Source organism: Vulpes vulpes, unplaced genomic scaffold (genome assembly GCF_048418805.1).
Source record: "Vulpes vulpes isolate BD-2025 unplaced genomic scaffold, VulVul3 Bu000000627, whole genome shotgun sequence".
In the NCBI taxonomy this organism is placed as follows: domain Eukaryota; kingdom Metazoa; phylum Chordata; class Mammalia; order Carnivora; family Canidae; genus Vulpes; species Vulpes vulpes.
This window is the reverse complement of record NW_027325667.1, coordinates 2,145,830-2,155,368: the sequence shown is the minus strand read 5'-3', so window position 1 is coordinate 2,155,368 and position 9,539 is coordinate 2,145,830. Positions and strand designations below refer to the sequence as shown.

General features: G+C 39.8%; 1 pseudogene; it reads right to left on the bottom strand.

Annotated features, from left to right (window-relative positions):
* Positions 1 to 7,757: 7,757 nt before the first annotated feature.
* On the bottom strand, positions 7,758 to 9,188 carry LOC140596366 (tubulin alpha-1A chain-like; annotated as a pseudogene).
* Positions 9,189 to 9,539: the final 351 nt, after the last annotated feature.

Sequence of the window (9,539 nt, the reverse complement as noted above, 5' to 3'; positions counted from 1 at the left end):
CCTAATAGGTCACTGGCTCAGGCATCCCTGTAAGCCAAGCCTGGTGTCCTCCTGTGCTGTATCCCTTACAGCTGTTAGTTTTCTGTTGCTCTTGTAGCAAATTACCATAACTTTAGTGGCTTAATGCAACACAAATCCATTCTCTCTCTCTCTCTTTTTTTTTTTTTTCTTCAAATCCATTCTCCTATAGTTCCAGAGGTTAGAAGTCCAACGTGGGTCTCACCGGGCTAAAACGAAGGTGTCAGCAGGGCTTTGTTTCTCTCTGGAGGCTCTAGGGGAGAATCCGTTTCTTGCTTCTCCTGGCTTTTCAAGGCCGCCCACATTCCTTGGCTCACGGCCTTTGCTCCAGCCTCAGAGCCAGTGACAGCAGGCTGAGTCCTCACGACACAAACCTTCCTCTTCCTTTGCTGCTATTTTGTTCCTTTTTCAGCACCCTTGTGATCACTTTGAGGATCACTTTCATCCTGGATAATTGCTTTATTTCAAGGTCAGCTGATTAGCAACCTTAATTCTGTCTTTAACCGTAACTCTTCTTTGCATGCGACATAGAATACTCGCAGGTTCCAGGATGTATACGTTTCTGAGGGATATTGTTCTATCTCTCACAGTGATTTAACCTGTTAGTGAAAATTGAACTCCTTTGCTGATCTCTATTAATAAGCCATCTATCTTAAGTATATCAGGAGTTTATTCAGTTTGTTGAAGGCTAAAGAAGTTGATGATTATACTCCTTCTTTAACTCTTTCTCTCTTTTCCCTTTCTGGTTTTATTGATAAATTTCCCTCCTTTTTCAAACCTGATAGTTCTTCCCATCTCAGCTCCTGGAAATCTCTTTCTCCTAGTAGCCAATGAGCTACCTCAAAAAAATCAATCAATAAAAAATAAAGGAAGTTCAGAACAATAGAGAATCTGTCTTGACAGAAACATTATGAATATGTTTTTTTGCCATCTCATATTCACCCATTTTTCAGATTAACAACAACAACTGGGACTGGAGAGATCAGTGATGCACCGTAGACCATTGGTTCTCATCTGGGGATGATTTTGCACCCAGGGAATGCTTGGTATTGACTGGAGACATTTTGCTTGTCACAACTAGGGGAAGTGGGGTGGTCTGATTTGTAGAGTCAAGGGATGCTACTAGATCTTTCAACCCACAGGAGAGCCACTCAACAGAGAGTCATCTGATCCATAATGTTAGCAGTCCTGTGGTCGAGAAACTCTGCTGGAGACTATATGGCTACATGGTGGATCTGGGTAAGGCCCCCCCGGTGCCAGTCAGTCCCGGGTCTGACAGGTAGCTGTGGTTCCAGAGAAGAAAGAGGACACTGTGTAAACTTTTAACTTTTCTTAGTTGTAAGATTATTGTATTTATTTGAAATGAATTGTGTTCAGGAGATTTGTAAATATCCAGAATGCAATGTTTTGCCCATGTTTGGTGTGACTTCCAGATTTCTTGGTAGTACAATGATTATTTCTATGAAATAGCTGCAATACATGTTTCTTAGAAGAGCAGCATAATTTGTATGCCTTTAAGATTAAATGTCTATTTTCCTCTCTGAATTAAACCTTTTTTCCTTGAATTGGAGGTCAATGAAGGCCCTCATTGGTGGTGTCCCTGGGTCAGCTCTTGGAGCCGTACCTCTCATTTGGGAGGAGTGTCTTTCTGGAAATGGTGAAGACAAATGAAGTCAAAAAATAATTAGGAAGCGGAAATGCTGACCTGAACAGTGCAATAAAAAATAGCCAATATTCATGATCCATTTATAGTGAACCAGAGGGAAGGCCCAAAGCATGGAAAGAACTGAGAATTGTTTTAGGTGGGTCATAGAGTAAACCTTAGGTAAGTAGATATTAGCTGTAGGTATACTTCTGCTGATTTCAAATACCTTTCATACCCATTTTGAAGAGAATGTTGAAGGGAAGTCTAGAATTTAGAGGTGCAAGACCATCCCTTTGTCTCAGACAAGCATAAATCTCACTATCCTTAATTGTGTATTATCTTTTATATAATATAGTACACTTCAAAAATGCGATTATGATATTCTCATACTTAGTTCAGACAGAAGTGGTGCTTTGATAGAAGCAAAGTGTGGATGGAGATTATGATTTTATGCTGATTATGTATTTACAGCACATTAGTATTTACCTAGCAATTGGTGAGTGCTTAGATTTTGTTATTTTTCTAAAAATCATCACTAAAAAGAAAAAGCCTTTCTTTCCTCCTGCTTTGCCCATGTAACACATACACAAGCACCTATTGTGCCAATAATTGAATTTACTGCTGGAAGTTATTAATGATTTCATTGTCTTAGTAGCATCCTTCCATGTCATGTTCTTACCAATCAAAAATAATTGGTTTGGAAGCTAGGGAAGCTATTGTGTGGGGGATCCTGTTGTGTGATATATCTGGCCCCATAATTTGACTTATTCCCATTGAGTAAAATCCTTTGAGATCTATAATACACAAGTTGTGAAAGAGAATGTTTTCCAAGATATATTATTAATGCTAGGAAACAGCAGTTGTTTGGCAATCAGGAGTTTTATTGAATGTCTCTTTGCATAACAATGTGCTGAGTACTTTGGAGAACATGTGTGAGCATCAGTATATGATTTGTTCTGTTTAAGAGAATGTTTTCAACTCTAGGAAGACATTTAAACATGAACATTTTCATATAAGTTTAAGGGTTAAATTAAATATGAGAAAATAGTTGTGATCAGGTCTCATTGCTGGGCACTCGGAGTCTCCTAGTCACATCTGAGCTGTCCCACAGAGTCTCAAAGTCCTACTAGTTTTTATGCTTTATTTTAGCCCTAATCTTCTATTGAATGGATACAGAAGACCTTTTACTTTTATCTTACGCATATTAACTCTATGTCATTTGTATTTCATTTTGTTATTCTATACTGCCCTTGCTTGTATCACCTTATATTTATTCAAAAATGAATTGCCAGTAAGTAGAAAGGAGTTTGAGAATCATCACAAAGTAAAAAGTGAAAGAGTTGGTTACCTGTCAAAGGAAATAGGTTGAAGTATAAACAAGATACAGAGTTCTAATGATCATGATAAAAATGAAGAATCCTTTTTGAGGGAAGGATGGGGAGTGAGAAAGGAGAGGAGGTAGCAGTAACATGATTCTTATATTTTTAGTGACTCTTCAAAATGTCAGCTTTTTAGGATTAAAAGGTAGCATGCCAGAACTTCTCTTTTGTGCCAGTTTTTTAAAGATTTATTTATTGAGAAAGAGTGGCAGGTAGGGGAAGGAGCAGAGGAAGATGGAGAAGCAGGCTATCCATAGAGCAGGGAGCCTCATGTGGGGCTTGATCCCAGGACCCAGGTCAACCAAACTCCCCACTGAGCAGGGGGGCCAGTGTGGCCGGATCCCAGGATCTGAGATCATGACCTGAGCTGAAGTTAGATGCTTAAGTGACTGAGCCACCCAGGCACCCCTCTTCTGTCCTAATGTTCAGAAATTTCTTCAGTTTTCTAATGCTCTACTTTACCAATGTGCTTTCAGGGTGAGCTCTTTGAAGAGATGGAATAGAAGTGTATTTCAAAACTATAGTGCCTTCAAAGTAGGAAAAGGTCACATTAGTGAACACTTACTCAGATTCCATTATTTGACAGGAAACTTCTTCGGAATGTAACCAACTGTCCTTAAAATACCATAGCAGGTATGAGTTACCATAGCAAATATTAAATACCTTCATCTTTACTAGTTTATATTGACTAAAATAGAACAGTCTTCGAGAAAAGTTTTATGACAATTGGTCCATAGTTTTGTGATATAAATGTGGGTATTGGGTTATATCAGCAGTTAGAAAAAAATCTTAATTTTTATTTTCTGTTTAATCCCATTTCACCTAATTATAGAAAGTGATAAATGCTATGAAAAAGTAAAGCATGAAAAAAGGGATTGGGTATTAAAAGATAGGGTGCATTGCCTGAAATTCTAAATGGGGTAGTCAAGGCAGGCTGCATTAAGAAGGTATCATTTGATTTTAAGTTGCAGAAATGTGGGGAGATTGGCCTTGTGGATATCAGGGGGCATGGAAATCAGGGAGACAGTTAATGAGGTCCCGAGGTGTAAGAATGCCTAATATACTCAAAGAATAAGAAGGAGGCCAACTGTGGCTACAGACAGAAAGGATAAATCATAGGAAGTGTAGTTATGATATCAAATTGGCAAAAGGAGGACAAATCCAACAATTTTATAAACCACCATGAGTATGCTTTGGCTTCCACACTGCTGAGGTTTGAGAAGAGAAGTAACATGATTCAATTCACATTTTAAAATAATTTTCTTTTTCTTTTCTTTTTTTTTAAGTATTTTTGTATATATTTTTTTTTATTGGAGTTCAATATAAAAAGAATTCTCCGATTGCCCTGCAATCTTGTCTGTGGGATCCAGACAAGAGATGTTGATTTGGACAATGATGTAGAAATGGTGAGAGAAGTGATCATATTTGGGATATCTCCTGAAGGTCAGAGGATTTGGGGATCAATTGGACAAGGATATAAAAAACAGAAGGATAGAAGATGCCACAGTAACTGGAAGGATAGGTAGAGTTGCCATCCCGTGAGAGGGGAGAAGGTGAAATTGGCAGGGGGTAAGGTCAGTAGATCACTATTGTTATGTTATTGTGTTGTGTTATGACATGTTGTGTGGCAGCAATTTATCAGACACCTAGGTGGAGGTATCCAGAAGGGAGTAGATAATAGGTGTCTCTTGTGGAGCATGAAAGTCTGAGGAGGAACCTAACATAAAGCATGAAAGCATATAGTTGGTAATCATATTTTTAGACACAGATGTTTCTGTGGTTTAGATCTTACAGGGTGGTAACAGTAAGAAAGTTCCAGTACCTTTTAGAATACTGTTTTTTAACAGTGCTAGATTGTGATTTGCAATAGAGAGATTTCTGAAGAATCTTTATTCTTTAGCAACAAAAAGAATCCTCATGCATTTTTGAGAGAAAAATTCTACTGTAGTAGTAAAATATAAATGAAAATTTAGGCAGAATCATTGCCATGCCCTATACTTAAATACTTATAGAGATGTCATGTTTTCTGTGAGATCTTGGATTAGTGGGGATTTGCCACTCTTCCTCAAGAACCATGCGTTTAAATGCCACATCATAGTAACTGAGGTCACTACTTGAACTAAAATAAATTAAAGCTTCTAATTGGTTTCTAAATTACTTGGTTTAATCTCTTTATAAATGTATTATAAAATAAATTATAGCACTTGTTAAAAGTAAATAAATAACCAAGCAATCTTTGACTTCCATAGGATGCTATTGTTACAAGCAGTGAAGTTATGTATATGCTTTTTTGCTTTTTTCCTGTTTTGTAACTAGAACACATCTTAAGTGCCTATGGAATTTTAGATGCAATTACCAGAAATCCAATTAAGATGCTAGAACAGTAAAATTTACAGATGAGCTTAAAAGTACTTAGCTCTAATAGGGAATTAGTTATAAACCTCTCTGTTAATCATTACTGATCATGTGTCTTTTGAAATGTTACCAAGTATGGTATTAAAACCATAGACAGATCCCTGGGTGGCACAGCGGTTTGGCGCCTTCCTTTGGCCCAGGGCGCGATCCTGGAGACCCGGGATCGAGTCCCACGTCGGGCTCCCGGTGCATGGAGCCTGCTTCTCCCTCTGCCTGTGACTCTGCCTCTCTCTCTCTCTGTGACTATCATAAATAAATAAAAAAAATTAAAAATAAAAATAAAAATAAAACCATAGAATTCACAATTGAGCTCTAAAAGTTACTAACAAGGGAGTTATCCAACAAATGTGATTACAGAATTGACTAGCTGTTGAAATATTAGTAAACCTGCAAAAAATATTTTCACAGCAGGAAGTACGAGTGTTCTTTTGCTTAGAATCTGTACTACTTCGTACCAGAAGAATTGAACATGAGTTTAAAATAGTTGTATAGCCAGTAAGTCTTGGTTACAAACCAATTGTATTTTAAAAAGTCTTTGTGTATTGTTACAAATACACCATCTATACATTTATGTTCGCTAATGATTCAAAAGCATCACCACACTCTATAATACTTAATGAAATCCTTTGCTAGTTAATTCCACTGTGAGTGAGCAAGTACAATAGAGTAAGAACGCTGCTTAAAAAAAAAAAAAAAAAAAAAAAAAAAAAGGTTATGGAGCCAGAATTGGTAGTGGGAAGTAGCATGTTTTTTTTTTTTCATTCTCGGTACGTCTGCAATTTCTATTTTCATGAGAAATTGAAGTGGAAATGGTAAGATGCTGATAGAATCATTGTTGCTTGGGCATTTCCAGGCAGATTAGAAACCCAGGACGTACAAAGCAGAGCTGTAGTTTTGAACTTCAGATTTACTGTCTGATGAAATTGTTGGGTTTCTACATCTTTTATTGTAGCATAATATGATTGTACCATAAATATTTTTAGAGACTTAACTTGGTTGATTGTGATTTATACGATGAACTAATGTATGATTGATATTTGTGTAAACAATTTAAACTAGATTTTTCCCCCCTTACTGTGATGGTTCCTTGTATATATGGCAAATAAAGGACTTGGGGAAGATCTATTTCTGTTAATCTCTACACTGTGCTTATAGTGTGGTAAGAATAGGTATTGAGGACAGGGTGCTTAATACAAAGTACATACACTGCCTGCCCTCATACACTGCCTGTACTTAGTAGGAGGAGGCAGATGTGCTGCTGAGAAAAAGGCTGAGTGGGGGAAAGAAGCAGGATGAACATAATCATCAAGGGTAAGGCAGGGTTGGAGAGTTCTAGAAAGAGCATGTGCTAAGACTTTAAGAGGAAGCTTGGACTCTCTCCTGAATTGGAAGAAGGCCAGTGAGAAGCAAGAAGGTGACCAGCAGAGCCCTCCAAGGTAGTGTAGAGAGCCAGGAGGGCCAGGTCATGCCACACCCCCCCAAGAGCCAGGAATTTACTCTTCCTACAGTATCTTCATAATCTGGGTCTGGTGGTGGAAGCAACAATGTTTTAATTATTATTGGCATTGTTAGTATATCTTGTTTTCTGTTTTTCCAGACCTCTTGCTGTCTGGAGGTCTGTGTGTAGAACTTGGCTGGTGTGGGGTTAGTGTGAATGGCAGTACCAGGCACGATGTGTTAAGTGTGGCACCTGTGGCACAGAAATGAAGTGTGTCAGTCATTTGCAGGAATGAGAAGTCAACAGTGAAGGAAGAGGAAGATTCCATATAGGGAAGGAGCTCAGGCTGTATCTTCGCAGACGGTCTTGGAAGAGGTGCTACTGCAGTGGTTCCGAGTCTGAGCCTAGGGTCACGTTGGATTCCCAGCCTGCTAGCTTTGCAACCTTGGAGGCATCCTTCACTGTGAAACATCACAGAGCCTATTTTATTAGGTTTTTCTAATAAATGAGATAATACATGTAAAGCACTTAACCCCAGGGTGGCATACCTAAGCTTACTGAAATTATTAGCTCTCATTGTTGCTCCTATTACTTTTATTATTTGATTAAGTTGGTAACAAGAAGGGTGGACAGGCACAGAATAATTAATGTCTTGGAGATAAGAATATGCATTCATGATAAATAGATCAGTAAGCGGGATACAGGATTCATGTAGAGCAATATTAGTAGATAAGACTAGAAAAATAGGATGAATAGAGGTTTTTTTTTTTCCATTTAAGACAGAGAGTATTTTATTCAAACCCATCAGAGAAATGGACAGCTTGGGTCTGTAACAAAGCGTTGTGTTTTAAAGCACAGATCAGTAATTGTATATGAGAGTATACTCTGCTACATACAAATTAACTGATCAGAGCACAAATTTTCAATGTTCAAAACAGAATAAGTTGCCCTGTAAAAGCAGCACCTTTGTGACATTTTTAACTTTAGCATTCCTCTCCTTCTTCTTCACCTTCTCCTTCAACAGAACCCACACCAGCCTCCTCATAATCCTTCTCCAAGGCAGCCAGGTCCTCATGGGCATCAGAAAACTCTCCTTCCTCCATGCCCTCACCCACATACCAGTGAACAAAGGCATGTTTGGCATACATCAGGTCAAACTTGTGGTCCAGGTGAGCCCAGGCCTTAGCGATGCTTGTCTGCGTGCACATAGTTCGCTGTACTTTGGCCAGGTCTCCAAAAGGTACCGCAGTGGGGGACTGGTAATTAATGCCCACTTTGAAGCCAATACACTTGGATGGTACACTTGATCTTGATGGTGGCAATGGATGCATTGACATCTTTGGGAACCGTGTCACCACAGTACGGCAGGCAGCAAGCCATGTATTTACCATGGTGAGGGTCACATTTCTCCAGCTGGCTCAAAGCATGTGTTGGTGATCTCAGCTACAGAAAGCTGTTCATGGTAGACTTTCTCAGCAGAGATGACAGCAGCATGTGTGGCCAGAGGGAAATGGATGTGAGGATAGGGTACAAGCTTGGTCTGGAATTCTGTGAGATCAACATCAAATCTGAGGGAAGCAGTGATGGAGGACACAATTGGACCTATCAACCTATTTAGATTCGTGTAGGTTGGGCATTCAGTATTGAGGTTGCTATGACAGATGTCATAGATGGCCTCATTTTCTATCATGAAGGCGCAGTCAGTGCTCCAGGGTGGTATAGGGAGTGAGGATGGAGTTGTTGGGCTCAGCTGCAGCTGTGGAAACCCAGAGGGGGTTAGGTTCAGGTAAATGAAGAACTCCAGCTTGGACTTCTTGCCATACTCGAGAGATGTTCCATCAGCAGGGAGGTGAACCCAGAACCAGTTCCCCCTCCAAAGCTGTGGAAAACCAAGAAGCCCTGAAGACCTGTGCAGTGGTCAGTGTTTCCGAATTCAGTCCAAGACAAGGTCAGTGATCTCCTTGCCAGTGATGTAGTGCCCTCGGGCATAGTTATTGGCAGCATCTTCCTTGCCTGTGATGAGCTGCTCAGGGTGGAAGAGCTGGCGGTAGGTGCCAGTGCGAAGTTCATTGATGACTGTGGGTTCCAGGTCAGACACTGCCCTGGGTACATGCTTGCCAGCACCTGTCTCACTGAAGGAGGTGTTGAAGGAGTCATCTCCTCCCCCAGTGGTCTTGTCAATTGGTATCTGGCCATCGGGCTGAATGCCGTGTTCCAGGCAACAGAGCTCCCAGTAGGCATTGCTGATCTAGACATCAGCCTGGCCAATGTGGATAGAGGTACATTCACACATAGTTGCTGCTTTGCTGCTGCTGAGCAGATGGTGGAGAGGAGGAAGAGAGGTTGTTGCTTCTCATAGCGCAACTGTTAGGGGGTCAATTAAGAGAACCTAAATATTGATATTTTATTGCTTATATCACAACCTGGCATGTGCAAACAGCAATTCTGGGTTTACTCACTCAACAAACACTTCAAGTTCTCAATGCCACCCAACCCTCTGCCCTCTGTCCCCACTTCCATCAGCTGGGCATTTAACTGTCTGCAAAATTGTGGGGAATCCTTTGTGTGTATCTTTAATGACATCCTCATAAGGAGGGATTCAGTAGAACCAATCATGCCACCTACTTATATTGTTATTAGAGTT